Genomic DNA, 16,004 nt, shown 5'->3' on the forward strand with positions numbered 1-16,004 from the left:
ATGGAATGACATTTAAAGATCCTCAGAGTGCAAAATAAACTTTTCAGTTAAAAGAAAATATTCAACTCTCAAACCTACCTTAGCACATACAAATTTACACACAGACACTGTATATTTATATGCACTTTGCCTCAATTTTTCTATCATAGTCAGCTAAATATTTCCTTCAGTCTTATAACTTATGTCTCTGACCCTAAAAACACTTTCAGAATGAAAAACTGTCAAGTGAAATTGGTCCAAATATTCTTATTTGAAACTAGTAACTTTTTTTGTGTTTTGATAAGAGCTCAGTGTGACATTTTTAGAACGTAAATGCAAATATATGTAATGAAGCAGCTCTCAGACTACCAGAGTCTCAGATATGTGTATCATTTCTGAAGAGGTGATTCCCTGATAACCTTAGGACCACTACACGAATGAAGAAATGTTACTCATCTTAAGGAAGCTAAATTGGGAACCTACGACTAGTTAAGTCGGTCTTGTGTATGTAAATCTGCTGCTTATGTCTGTCATTCTCCAAGTTACTCAATGTGTAATCATTAGAAGACTTAACTTGAAATGCAAGCACTGAATACATTCAAACAGAAACTCTTTAACGTTAAAAGAACAGTGACTTCTCTGGTCACCTTACCTCTGCACCACGTATTAAAAACAAATCTAAAAGGCTTTCAAGTTTATTTTGTAGTTTGGCAAATGGAGAATGTGTTGACTCAGATGATGAGTCAAACCAAACCTCCTGTCCTATTTAGTATCTCTTCCCTTTACACAGCTGAACTTGCACCAGTTTATTTACTATGTAAAGTATTAAATGTCCTATGATTCCGCTGAATGCCTGATAAAAGAGAAGCCAGCAGAGGTGTCACTGCTACAGTTATGTGAATTATGGCTTCCAAACAGGAATTCATTTGTCCTCAGCACCCTACAAACACTGTGAAAAGGGACAGCCATTCTGTGGGTTTTTAACAGTAAAACCAACAGGGAAGTTAGAGAGACCTTTCCAAACTTACAGAGTTTGTACTGGAAACAGTCAAAACATTTAATACCATTCTCTGCACGTATGCTGCAGGGGAAATACAGAGAACTTATGCTAGCCTCAACATTAATTGCAAAAAACTAAAATAGTCACAAGAAATAAGATGCTGTAAAACACTTCAGTACTGCCAAATTCTTGTATGCATCTTTTACCATGATTCTTCCAAGAACCCCACACAAAGATTCTTTGATGTTTTAGGCTCTTGCATTTTAAGTGTGCTCACTAATAATACATTCGAGAAGGCAGTACATCACGAGTAGTATGAGGAAAGTTACAAAATTACACAGTCAAACTTTCTTTTCAAAGAAACTAGGTGTACATAGCGTATCTCTGCAAAGTAAAAATAAAATAATGTCATGAACTAAGAAACTTGTTGAATATTAGAATCTTCTTTTTGATATAAGACATGATAGAAGATGAACTGTTTCACATTGTTTTTTGGAATAAGAAAAAGGGTTCGTATGGGAATGTTTTTATATTTTTGCTAGACTATTACACATCTTTGCTAAAAGCTAAACATTGAAGTAAAAAAAAAAAAGCATGATTGTTTCCCCCCAAAGTGCAAATCCATGCAACTTTCATACCTATAGTTTTCATGTCCCCCAAAAATCTGTAATTCATTCAACAGTTACACTTCATTGATGAAAGTAATGAAAAAAACATTTTCACACTGAGAAAAGTCAGTTACAGCATGACAATTCAGAAAAGTACCATTGTATTTGCTTCCCAAGACTCAGTCTAAAGGACCAACAGCAAACTAAGTACAATCTGTGCTTTCAAAAGCAATGCGTAATTAAGGTTTCCCTACCATTTACTGAGGGAAAAAATACTATTGCTTCTGGATTTTATATTCATTAAAATCATTTTACTGTCAGATGGTATGAGCATCTCCAAGCAAGAGTGTCTTGATCTACTTTTTCTTGTTACGTTTCATGGGAAGAATACACTCATCTAAAAAGGTAAGCATTTTCTTCCCTTTCTCCCCTCCATACTCTCTTCCCTCCACCAAATAAGGTTATTGTGATAATGACAACGTTTTCTTTGCTCCGGCTTGGATCCCACTACAGAGTATATTTCTTGGATTTTAAAAATAATGTAGATTAATGTCAAAAGGCAAAATTTGAATTAGAGTGATTCATGCAGTAGGTCTACAACTTCCATACAAAGGAAGAGAAATAAACTGAGAAAGAAATAACATTGAGAAAGGCTTCAAAAGCAGATGGAAAACTTCTAATTCTCCTTTTAAAAGTTTAAGTCAGTAGAGCCACTGTTTTCAAAGAAAGTGTTTAATATGAAGTCATATTAAGAATTAAGAATTTGTCCTAGTAGCAAACTTAGTAGCACAGTATTTAATGGGGAGGAGGAAAGGGGAAAGAGAGTGACAAGAACAGCCATGAACAAGTCCTTTCCCCCTCAAGAGATGTGGCAGCCAATTTTCTTTTTTCCTTAAAACTTTATTTGAATTACCACAACTTTGAACCCTTGGCTCTGTCCAAGGACAGCTTAGGCTTCAGAGCCACAGTGCCCAAAATGAGGCAAAGGGAGCAAGCCTGCTAAGAGGCAGGGGCAAGGGAGATGCAGCAAAGATTGCTGACCTAAGAACAATGTGAAGCCTTCCTGATTTCATCAAGTGAGGACCAGCTACATAAAGCTGACAAATCCTGGCGTAATACCAAGAGAGAAGGATGTCTGAAGAGCAAGTATGGGCTGGAAACACAAAGCAGTCTTACCCCTTGCTGGGACTATCTAACAGCTCCAGAAATAAAGCTATAGGAGCTACTATCAGTGATGTGTTAGTAACATGTACATGTTCCTCACATGCGCTCTTGTGAGGAATTGCTATAACAATCCTGAACCTGTTTTTCACTCTTTAAAGCTGCATATCCTGCAAGTTCTGTCTGATACATATGAGAAAATACAGTCCTTAGCATACAGATATCTCTCTATATATCCACTATCTGCAATACAGCCATAAATTAATCACAACAATAGGTGCATGGACCACCCATGCTGTAGGAAGAGCAACAAAAACACCTGCAGAAAATGTCCTTTTTTTTTTTTTTTAAGGCTTAAAATGGTCTGTTTGTACAGATGTGTGATGACCTCTATGAGCTGCCTAACAGTGTAACAAATGGGTAATTTAGTTGCTCCACAAACCACAGATTACTGTAGTATTTAAGAAGAGATGCCATCTGTAACATGATTGCAAGTCGCCAGATAGTGCTTTTAAGGCTGGTGTACAAGTTGTTTATTGAACTTAAAGGAAGTAACTGACAAGTTATAGAAAAAATATATGTAAGATGCAACCTATTCTAGAGCATGTTAGAAAATATGTAACATCACTTAAAGATTTCTTCCTAGAAGGCACTGACTTTCAATTTATAACCACTTTCTGAAGTATTATTATTTCCTATTTCCTTATTAATTATTTCAATAGTAAAACATGCTTGACCAGGTTCACTATGCTGTCAAGTGAAAAAATTTGAAACAAGAAATTGGGAAGTATTAAGTCAAACACTGATCCTGAAGAAGGCTGGGATAATTTCAAGCAGAGGGAAATATAGGAAAATAAATAACTGGGATTTTTAAGTATTCTATCTTCAGAGAAATTACTGGTCTTAAATATAGGTTTAACAACATAGGAATAATAAACAAAACATATGAAGCGTGTATTATCACTTTCCCACCAAAGAAATCTTACCAAGATTTAATTCAAGATCTGAAAAATCTATAGCATTACCAGTCTTGAAACAACTGCCAAGCTTACCCTGAAGCACACGAATATATAATTTTAAAGCAGCTATATTAATATCTGAAATATTAGGGATCCTCAAAAACCTCAACTACAATGTTCTTTTCTGAAGTAATATTCATTGCTTTCCTTAATGATATTTCTATTTTCTTACTTTCCTGAGAAGATCTGTAGGAAGAAAAATGGCCAAGGACAGAAGCGATTCACCCTTCAGCAAAAGGGATGGGGAAAGTAAACAGGTGCATTTTGGCAGTCTATTTTAATCATGAAGACAAAGCAGGCAATTTCATTTTTCTTTCTTCCCTGCTCATCTGCACTCAGCAGCCAACAAGAAGCTGCAGATCTATTGATTACATGCATGGGTAAGTAAAATCAAGAGATAAAATGGAAGGTAGAGCAGCAGCTACCGCTTTGAGTTTGCGTCTCCACTATCAAGACTTCCCTGTAGCCTGGTCTACTACCGAACAAGCATAATAGCTACTTTGCAAATGAAAGATATCTGGCAGGTTACATGGAAACCACTGCTGCCTGAAGCTAAGTCTTCTTCACTGGTCTGAACATTGCCTCTAACACATTGAGTGAGAGAGGAGGGAAGCATTTCAGCACTGAATTTGGCTCACTCCGAACTCACCATGGGGTAGACGCCAACTTTGCTGAAAGACTTACTGCCTAAAAGAAAGATTTCCCAGGCTTGTTCATGAGCATACAAATCTTGCTCCATATTAAATGTACATTGAGCTAACCAGAATAGTCAAATGTTGCTATAGCAATTTTCAATAAAAATTTTAACTAGTTTTTGAAAGACACATGTTCTCTAGTAATAGGAAAAAGGCTATTTTTGTTAGTTTCTCTAAAGAAAGAAAGAAGCCATTCCCAAAATTATGCACATCAGTACAATGAGTTCATTATAATTATTTACTACAGCATTATCATGTCATTTTTGAATTTTATAAAGTTGGATGGAATGAAAACTGTTCTTGATATAACCTATAATAAGCAATATAAACACTTGAAAATGTTGAAACCATATATCCAGACTTGCATACAGAAACAGTAAACTACCAAAATCACCAGTCTTTACTTCTCAATTCTTTTTGACAGTTCCAAAATTCAGGCACACATCCAGAAGAACTTTCTGCCCCACGTCTGGTCAGTAAAGAAATTGAGGTTAACCTTTAATTTTTAATGTCACCTGCAGCCAGTGACTGCTTTTTCTAATGCAAGTGACAGATAAACAGAAAAACACTCCCAAGATGATACACAAAGCACCACACACCATAAGTGCATTTTTATTTTTATACCAACTCAATTTCTCAAATGGATAACCAATGTTCCTACTAATTTACATTAAGAATTGAGTGAGGCATGAAAATAGTTCTGATGCATAGGCTCTATTTCTTTAATGTACTGCACAGTGTTCTGTACTGTACTGCAACACCAGAAAAAAACTAACTACACTTGAAAGGTACAGAAACTGTACATACAAAACCACAAGCACATACATCTCTTACAAAACCACTTCAGATAGGGTTTTAAATTATCCAGATCAGCATGAAGGAAAACAACTAATTAAAGTCACTGACGGAAGTTGGTAAAAGCAAAAAAATGTTCCTATTGAGTTTCCTGACCTTTAATCTGTTGAACTCAAGTTTTTCTGTAGATCAATACCAGTACACTAAATCTACATTGCCAGCATTTCAACTTTCTAATTCCTTTACACAATTCAGTAGTAACACTCTAACATTTGCAAGGCAGTTCCAAACTAAACGGGAAATATGGCAAATTGAGGTAATATAATCTAGATATTTAAGGCAAAATTGGCAAGTCTTTAACAGCAAACACTGTATCACCACTAAATGAGACCATGTTGCTAATGTAAAAAGTTTGAATTAGATAGTGAATTGCTCCTCCAGGTCAGGACTGAGAATATATTATGGGAGAAGGTGAAGAAAGGCTCCCACTTAAGCTATGTTTCACCAGTTCCATGGAAAGCAGACTTCAATACAGTTACCCATTGCCTTCAAAACCACATACTACAGAGTATTTTCAATTGTCTTCTAAAATTTAGTATGGTAAATTGGGGGAAAAAGCACCTATGCTTGTAAAATAAAAGTCAGTTTACAGAAAGGGTATTTAAAATAATTTTAGAACAACTACAGGAAACATCACAAACACCATCTTTGTAAGTGCTAAAAATGTAACTGACATTAATGAAAATGAGGCAAAATTAGTAGTTTTTTTTTAAAGATAAAAAAATTAACTCACATATTTGGCAGATGTTCAAACCCAAACAAGACAGTTGTCCTTAAAATGATATTCTCCCCACCTTCAGCAGTCAGTAGTATTGGGATAAAGATAAAGGCCAGCAATTAGCACAAACAAGGGAGCTGGAGTAGCAGCCCTGGCACCACTCTTCTGAACTTGACTTCTGGATGGAGAATAAAGATGCTTGATGAAAAAATGCCCCAAATATTAAATTCTTAGTTTGACTTAAATTAAGGCATTGCATTTCTTACGGAAATATCCATGTAACAAAAAAAGTCTGGTGACTGAAACTAATTTTTTTTCCCCAAAGTCGAATAAGTATTTCACACAATCATGTAGCAGAATAGATAGAAATAACATGTAAAATAATGCCAAGTGGTTCAATTTATTTTTAATAAGATAATAACGGTAGAGAGAGTACTATGTAGACTCAAAAGACAATTGCTGAAGTTTTACTATCTGGAAAACAATTCCAGGGTCTACCAACCCTACTGGATGGGGCTTTGGGCAACCTGGTCTAGTGGGAGGTGTCTCTGCCCATGGCAGAGGGGTTGGAATTAGAGTCCCTTCCAACCCAGCCCAGTCTGTGATTCTATCATTATGAAGACAACTTCAGTATTCAACCTGAAGTTTTATTTTATATCAACTTTCAATTCTTGGCTATTTCTTAGCATTATTTTCAATTCTTCCTTTTCTGACTGAAATTAAAAACATGTACTTTACAAATTTCAGTAACTTGATAGTTAAGGGTACTTTCAAGAAAGTAGTTAATTCATTATTAATAGAGAAAAAAATATCATACAGTGTTTAATAGCACACTACAGATGGTTTTAAAGACACTAAGAATGTTCAAAGCTTTGTTTCTAAAAAATTTAACACATGAAATTCCGTTAAATTCCATTCGGAGCACTGGAAGAGGCTGCCCAGGGAGGTTGTGGAGTCTCCTCTGGAGATATTCAAGGCCCGTCTGGACGCCTACCTGGGCAGCCTGCTCTAAGGAACCTGCTTTGGCAAGGAGGTTAGACCCAATGATCTTTCGAGGTCCCTTCCAACCCCTACAATTCTGTGGTTCTGCGATCAACTGATCAGGGTCTTTATCTGAGATACTTAAGTCTATGCATATAACAATGGGATACTCTGATATTTTAAAATAAATTTCCTATTAAAATATGGAAAGTTAACAGTATTGAATTGGAAACAGTATCTTTCCTTTTTGAGAAGTTGTTACCTTACCCTATTTCTACAATGTTCGAACATCTGAGAACACAACTATCCAGGCACCTTTTAAAAATAAAAAGTCCTAGGAGGCACCTATGTCATAGAAGTACCCAAATAGCTTAGTAATCTGTTGTCAACACAGATTAAACTGTGTTTAGAAATAAACCATGAAAACTTTGCTCGCTTTGAAGGAATCAAGCTGGGGACTTCTTTTTAAAAATTTAAATTAAATTCACTTGTCTACACGAGTATATTATGCAGTTCCCACTAAATAATGTTAGTTTCTTACTTAGATTATCATCCTAGTGTAATATACGAGCATATAGATATATTTTTTATTCTAGAGTATACTTTGAGTTATTAAGCCTGGCATTAAATTTTCTAACAAGATGTAATATATCTAATTCAAGAGGGCTTAGAGTATTCCTGTATTACTTATTAATATGTTAAGTGAATGTTTGGACAATTGAATTCAACTAGGTTTTGTAACTAAAACATGTGACAAAATACAATTTTCAGATTACATAGTCCATTTGTCATAACTACTGCTCATTTTAATTTCTATAGGTGTTAACAAATTAAGCAAAAAAAGCAGCACTGACTAAATACAGAGCAGTAGAGAACTCGGAACTTAAAAGCAACTATCGGCATATGGCCATTAGCAAAGTATCCCTGCTGTTCTACTTCCCCAGTCCTTTCTTTTTTGCTTTTTATACCACCTTCCTGCCTTTACACCTTAAAAGAAGCTGAAGCCTACAAATAAAGAACTGTGCATATGCATACTTCCTTGCTACAGTGAGACCACAGTCTGGTACCGAAGTAATAATGAATAATAACCTAAATATTGCCTCAGATATCACAGCAAATCAGTCGCAACTGGATCCAATCAGTGACCGGTATGCTTAGGAAGATCAATATATTGAATATATTAATCTCGTAAATTCTTACTGAAACCACTAAAACATCCCCAGCTGACAGCTTAAATAATGTTTACGTAGCAAAAGAAATACAAAATATTACTCTACATAAGTTTTGAAAACAGAGGTGGTGCCAACGTACTTCAACCGAGTGCAGCTCAATGGTTTTCACACTGCTGTAATACTAGTTTAAAAGAAGTTACACTGCAGAACAGTCTCCATCTCCGTGCTGATGTTGAGTTTCAATGAGTAGAATTAGAGTTTGGAGAATGAGAAAAGCATGTTTCCATTTAAATATTTGGACTAGCTTAAACCAAGAGACAGATTTACAGAGAATATGAAAAAAAAAAACACCTAAGTGGAAATGAAGATATGAATAAATTACTGAAATAATTTACAAAAGAGAATACAGGATTATGGTAAGATTTGCATAACATGACATAAAATACAGATTATTTTTCTTGAAAACTAAGAGAAAAAGTAACTTGACTACACCAACTAGTGTTGAGGTTTACCCCCAACAGGCAGCATAGCACCACACAGCCACTCGCTCACTCTCCCCAGGTGGGACAGGGGAGACTCGAAAAGGTGGAAGTGCAAGAACTCATGGGTTGAGATAAGGCCAGCTTACAAGGTAAAGCAAAAGCTGTGTGTGCAAGCAAAGTGAAACAAGAAATTCATTCGCCAATTCCCATCAGCAGACGGATAGATGTTCAGGCACTTCCAGGAAAGTGGGGCTCATCACACGTAATGGTTTCTTGGGAAGACAAACGCCATCACTCTGAACATTCACCACCTCCCTCCTTTCCCTTAATCAAAATGGTGTGGGACATCCCTTTGGTCAGACTGGGTCAGCTGTCCTGGCCGTGTCCTTTCCCAGCTTCTTGGGCACCCCCAGCCTCCTCGCTGGCAGGGCAGTGTGAGAAGCAGAAAAGCTCACTTGGAAGAAACTACATAGAGCAACAGAATGACAAAGGAGGACTATCTGACAGTTCTTAAATATTATTTACAGAAATAGTCTTTTAAATATGAAATGATGAGCTTTCCTCAGTTGTGTAGATGCATGCATAGATATAGGATGGAGGCAGGCAAGAGTTTATTAACAATTCAAAATCCTAGAAGAAGGTTCCAAACAACCAGAGTTATTCCAGTGTCGAAACAAGTAGCTATCAGGAAGAAAATGAAGAAAATTTTGACTTAGGCTTCTAAATTGAAGTGTTTAGGAAAGCTACATTTAATAGCAAACAAAATAGTCATAGTTGTGCATATTTTTGAAAGGAGTCTTTATGTTTCACATGGTCTGCTGATCCTAAAATTACATTCCTGCTTGGAAGACAGAGAACATGAAAAAAAAAAACAAACAACAACATACTTTACCACTTGTTCTCCTAAGTCTCATTTCACCATCCTTTCAACACGTATCAAACTAAAGCCACTTAGCAAGGCATGGGGAGGAACACAGAGTGGAAACAAAGAAGATACTATATCCATTCTGTTTTGCTCTGCTCTTCCTCCCCAACACTTTCCCTCCAAAAGAAATTACATAACTGAGAATAAATGTAGCAAATGGTATAAATTACCTTAATATTTCACTATTTTAGTAAATACATTTGGTTCTTTTTCCATTGAGATTTGATGGTGTTTCAAAGTTCTATGCTGGATCTAAAACTATTTATTCCACAAAGTCTTTCCATTTAATAAACTTCACACAATGTTAGTTTTGAATAGCCATGCTTTACTTTATTGAAATCAGTCAATAATAGTACAGTTCAATAGTTAAAACCTAAAAAAATAAAATAAAAAAATAACAGCATTAAGCTGCACTAAAAGTACTTTACGAAGAAAAAATTGTTTAAAAATAGAATGTATGACGTATGGAATTTGGTTACTGAAGAGAGTCCAGGAATGTCCCACTTCTGCATTTCTTCTCAGGTATACATATGCACAAAAGGGCATTTTAAGACAGCAGAAGTGAGTAAGATACTCACTTGTATAGGTCTATTAAATCTGTGAATGCAGGAGCTGCTGCATTTCACAGTCTATTATTTATATGACAGAATGAAGATCTGAAAACATGAAATATAGCCTTAAATTATTCACTTATTCTTTTCACAAAAGGAGAAACCGTCAATCTAACACTAAAAGACTTCAAGCGTATTTCTAAAGGTTTCATGAAAATTGCCTTATTTATCAAAACTTTATTCCTTCCGTTTGTTCATTAAATACTGTAGCTTTGCATTAAGGTCAAGCAGTGTCAACCAATTACTGTTGCTGGAAAAGTCCTACTTTCTTAATACTCAAAGAAACCACAGTATATAGTGAATTATTTTAATAGGCAAACTGAACACTGTTTACCCAAAGTACATTTCAACCATAAAAATGTATTTTAAGGGTTTCTATCAACAATCAATTATAGTACTATTTATTACCACAGGAGCATTAAACATGATTCTTTGTCTACTTAAATGACAGCTGTAAAAAATACACCTATTTTAGCATATTCAGCAATATTCTCTCTTAGCTCATACTAAAGAAAAGTAACAAAAATTAAATGACCTATAAAGCAAACTGAAAGGTAAAATAGAAAACATCAAATTTCAAAGAGAGAGCATCAATTGGTATAAACATTGTGGCTTCTGTCCCTGCTATCTGTAGGTGAGCAAGAGAACTCAGCTCATAGACAGACCTTGTCAAAAAAAAACAAAAACAGCCTGCTTTCACTGCTCGTAATGCTATAGCTTCATTTTTAGGGTAAAATTCTCCATCTTGCAATACACAAGGAAAACAGGCAGGTGAACAACTGATGAATGATGGATTTTAAGTGGTTACACAAAAATTTATCGAACATCAAGGAAAGGCCACCCATGGGCCATCATACCAAACACCAAAGTCACACTCATTCAGGGTAAAAGCTTTTCCATAAAGTATTTGGATATAAGCACTGAGGACAGACTACCCATTGTCCTACTTCAATCTTTTCCCCAAGCCATGTTAATGTCCTAAGATTCAGTATGCTGAAATGTTTCATATGTAATCACCTGTATTTACATTTCACATGAGCAAAAAGGAAAATCTTCGATCTCATTTCCCTCTGGAATTGACTTGTTTAATCCCATTCCACCTGCCACATAAGATGTTATAAAAGAACACTTCATTTTCTATTGACAACCTTTGAAATCTTATTGTTATGAACCTAATTGTGCTTTTCTGAAATTGAAGAACATTTCTACAACACACCCTCTCAGCTGGAAAAATATATATATATATCTGTCCTGTATCATTTAGACCCACAATGATATAAAATAAACATAGTGTTGGTACAAACAAGGAGAAAAGGAAAGAATATTACAAAAAAAAAAATCTTGAAAAAAGTCAAGCTGAAAATTGTAAAGAAAGAGGGAGGTAAGAGTAGGATCTCTTGACTCATTATTTCCAAGATGTCAGAATAGAGAAAAGAAAATCAAAACAAGTAGGGAAAAAATGTAAGGGGGGGGGGGGGGGGGGGGATGGTGAGGGCAAGGCACCTTCTCCTGTGCTCCTACCTGCCAAATTCTGGTGTACCAGTGAAACCCGCAAAGATTTTAGAACCAATTATTTACCAACTAAATTTCAGTCTACAATGATCTAGAAGATGTAACACAATAAATAAAAAAGTACAGATCTCTTCAAGTTTATCTGAATGACTTCACTGGAAAGGTCTTAGCAGTCGTAATGCCTGAGAGGTGACAGCAGATGTGATGCAAGCTTGAGATAAGAGAGATTTCAAACGTGCCCCACATTGTCAATACCAATATAATAAAAATACAGTCTAGACATAATTGCCATCAGCTGGACACAAAAATGGTTCAAATCAGGGAGCAAAATGTTCTTTAAAAGAAGAAATTAAACAGCTCTGTCACACTGTGTTAATATTTCACATGGATCACACAGAGATCTGTTTCTATCTGATGTTTTCATAACAATCCTATTGACTGGAAGGCAACGTCACAGTGAAATGTGCAGCTAATGCAATGCTGGGAAAACCAGCAGCACCTCAGAGGACAGGATCTAAGTTTCTGAATGCTTTTGAATAATGGCAGATATCAACAAGATGATTCAATAAAGACAAATCCAAAGCGCTACATTTTGAAAGGACATGAATATAACAGACAAGAACACAACACAGACTGGCAATAAAACACTACGCTGGGAGTCAATGGATAGAGATGATCACAAACCAATAGACTAAATTTAGTGGTATCTTTCAAAGAGACATCTCACTCTGAAATATGTTGACAGGCATGGGGGGGGGGGGGGAAGTGAATGTGCAGATGTGCACGTGAAGAGGTAATTACTACTCCTTTCCACCTCTTACTACGTTGTATTCAGTTCGGGCATCAGGACTGTTAGAAAGATGTAGGTAAATTATGAAAAGTCAATGGGACTATGACTTCTAGGAGCTCTGATGGTACTTCACTCAAAGAAGCTTTTCAAGACTAGGTTAGACAAATTTACTCAATCCTGCTGCAGAAAAGAAGATTGAACTAGCTGACAATCTGATCTTCTAGGCAATAATATATTTCTCCAATAACATTCTACCTGCCACAGCCAACCATTGTCAAAGACTGAAAAAAAAAAGGAAGGCTGCCTCTGTCTGTCTTCAACAGCTTAGGTCTTCTCTCACATACATCCGATCTTTAGACTCCCAGACTCAAAACTATCACATCAACTTCCTTTTCCACTGGACTGGTGGAGAGGAGCAATTCTGCATAGTTGTTTTTAAATTTACTCAACTTGAGCCAATACTAAATTGAGCAAAACCGTAGATAACTTTTCCTATTTTATTATTCTTTGGCTAAAATTACCTAGAACCTCAGGTAAGAAAAAACGTATCATGGATCATTGCTATTTTCATGTTACTTATTGAGTCCCTAAAAGGAGCATAAACAGCTTTGTATATGAAAACCTAATGCACAGACAGTATAATTAAAAAAACAGTATCCTGAATTTCACAACACAAACACAACGTGGTTTTAGAAGGCTTCCTTTCCCTATGCTGTCTTCCTTCAGCCATTTTATGGAGACGTGTCAACAATTCCTTACCTTATGTACTGTAAAAACTTCTGAGAAGTATTTGCAAAATGAGAGTAGCATGCTATTCAACAGTTCTGAGAAGTAGAAAATAAAGTAGAAAATTTCTGCTTTATGAAAAATGTCATTTCAGCACAGTCAATTACAAGAAAAGGATCTTCTGTACTGATGAAACCATCCTTGTGAGGATAAAGAGAATAAGCGCTGCTTTTCTAGATTCATCAGCTCTACTGGATAACCCTAGCCAGCAGTGGGAGATATGGAGGTGGGTTGTAAGATAAAGAACAGGCTAGAGGCAAGAAAAGCTGTTATAATTATAGCTGGGAACACAGAATTTGTTAAAGGAAGTCTACTGTATAATTACATTTGAAAATTTAGCAAGATGCCCAGAGGCTGGCTTGCAGCTGTCAGGAACTGGTAACACTAGAGTTCTGCTCAAGAGGCAACCACTATTGCGGCTGAGCACACCTCCCTGTAGTTGAGCTGGCATTGATAAAGCAAAGCAATAACTTCAGCTAAATTTAGTAAGATTACACAACACATGAGATTATATCTATTCTCAGTAAAAAGTATTCAGAGACTGGGCATTATTTTAAAGGAGCCTAATGTGTATCTGCTGTTTCTGTACTATGTTAAATATTTTTTCTCAGTGAGTGGTAATGGTATTATATTTTATGAATTACGTATTTTATTTAATAAGTTAAAATTCAAGTGTATTTTAAGATATTAATTCATAATCAAATTAACCTCATCTACAGGTTAATAACACCTTGCATACAAAATCACAGTTCTCTCTTTGGTTTGCCTGACCCAATCAAATGAAAATGAATGGGTGGAAGGCAGACAGAATGCAAGATAAAGAAAAAAATCTGCATACCTGTTTTCTTCTTTGGATTTAGAGCTGAAGTAATATTGCTACTAAGAAACAAATGGTAAACTACAAACACTAACCCAAAGTATTAATCTGCAGACAAAGTTCTGCAGTTTCTGCAGTTCTGATAAAGTATGAGATATGATTAAGACACTTTGGGAAAAAAATGGGACTAAATAAATATATAAATTGTCATGTTATGTGAAATTAATGTTTCTATTTCAAAAAGTATAGTGTGGTAATTCAAATATTAGCAAACTAAGTGCTGAGCATATTTCAGCAAGACTTTTTAAGATTCAATCCTGTACTGATGTTGAAAATTAACACCAGCCGTAAATATAACTGGTATTTAAAACACATCTGGATAAAGAATTGATCAAGACTTGTAACACTTTCATAAATTCGATCATATTTGGAATGCCAGCAGAATTTAGTGTTGTATCTTCATATTATCACTACAAGAAAATAAAAAGCTCTAGGAGAGCAAAGACTGCAAGTCTAAAACAACAAAAGAACTTTGACAGCCATTTCTTGTATTTCAAACTTATGTTTTTAGGAGTAATTTAAGTAGATATGCCTACTTGGTATTATGAACTGCAGAGAGTGAAAACTGAGGGTTATTTAACCTTTAAGTAAACCAGCAACTGCTTCCATTTTGAAAATGTGAAGATTGAAGTTCTTAAATCCCCAAGTATCGTATAAGTGCTGAACTCTTAAATATAGGCGGTGCATCAACCATTCCCTATTTGCTCCATCAGCCTAAAAATATTCTTACATTTGATTCCTCATTAGTATAACTAGTTTAAATACTATAGTTCTCTGCTGTATAGAAAGGTAGAAAAGTATCATACACTTTGCTTACTTAAAAAATGTTCTAAACTTCAGACAGAATAAAAGTTTTTTTCTGTGCATCATTTCCAAACCTGGCCCTCACTCAATGTAACAGGATTGTTATTTTCTACTTACAACAATTAATTTGAGGAAGGAGGAGGAAAAAAACCTCTAAGAAGTCAGCTATTTCAGATAAATTTCCTTCCTCTTTACAATTCATTACATGAAGATGGAAGTAACAATGGATGATCGTTTCAACAGGAGGGGCATTTATTTAATATGCAAAGTTCCAGTGTTGTTTCAAACTTCTACAGATAATTAATCTTTTTAATTTAATTTATTCTTTTGCTTTTATTTTTAATGGAAAATACAGTCACTTGAAAAACTCAAGTCTTTGAGAGACATACAAATGAAATTATCTTTTTAAAAGAGAGAAACTGAAATTAAATTTGAAAGAAACTTCAGGAGCACAATACTGATTTCAGACAGTGACTTTGGTTTTGTTCACATATGAATTTTTCAGGACTAAATTGAAATACTCTGAGTCTTGGTCAATTATAGTTGCACAGAGATTGCAAATGTAAAAGAAAAATACCAGGCTTTATATTGATTTCCTCTTCTTCCAGCATAATAGTTTCCTATGTTGACTTGTTATGTTCATCTATATTATATTATACAATGCAGCCTTAAGGACTGCAATGATCCCTTCAGGAATGTATAGAGAACTACTCAGTCTTTCACCTAAAGTATTACTGTAGAAGATCAAGAGCATTTCCATGAAATAGTTAATTTAATGTATCAACAATTCCACAGTAATGTGGAAAAAGAAAGCAAGAAACATTAAATTGCTGATTATTGCATGTTCTGCCATTGCTCTGGACAAAGAAAAGCCTTTAAACTTAATATTGATTTTTAAAGAAAAAGAATGTCTTAAATGGAATTTTTCCGTAGATTCTAATATGTAAGTACACAAATCTATAAATCTAAGAAAGAACAAAACAGAAGAAATAAAAGTCAGAATGACATTCCTTGCTGATACATAGCGCA

The 16,004-nt window shown here is 35.2% G+C and overlaps 1 protein-coding gene across 4 annotated transcripts in view; it reads right to left on the reverse strand.

Annotated features, from left to right (window-relative positions):
• Window positions 1-16,004, reverse strand: part of TBC1D5 (TBC1 domain family member 5) — a 321,851-nt gene that overhangs the window by 249,268 nt on the left and 56,579 nt on the right. Inside the window, exon 3 of one of the 4 annotated variants that reach the window (XM_066991875.1) lies at window positions 6,051-6,213. The exons of the other annotated variants lie outside the window; for them this stretch is intronic. The gene's annotated coding sequence lies outside the window, so the exon portion shown is untranslated. The remainder of the gene's footprint in view (window positions 1-6,050; window positions 6,214-16,004) is intronic. 4 annotated transcript variants of the gene reach the window in all.

This window comes from Anser cygnoides, chromosome 2 (genome assembly GCF_040182565.1).
Source record: "Anser cygnoides isolate HZ-2024a breed goose chromosome 2, Taihu_goose_T2T_genome, whole genome shotgun sequence".
NCBI classification, from domain to species: Eukaryota; Metazoa; Chordata; class Aves; order Anseriformes; family Anatidae; genus Anser; species Anser cygnoides.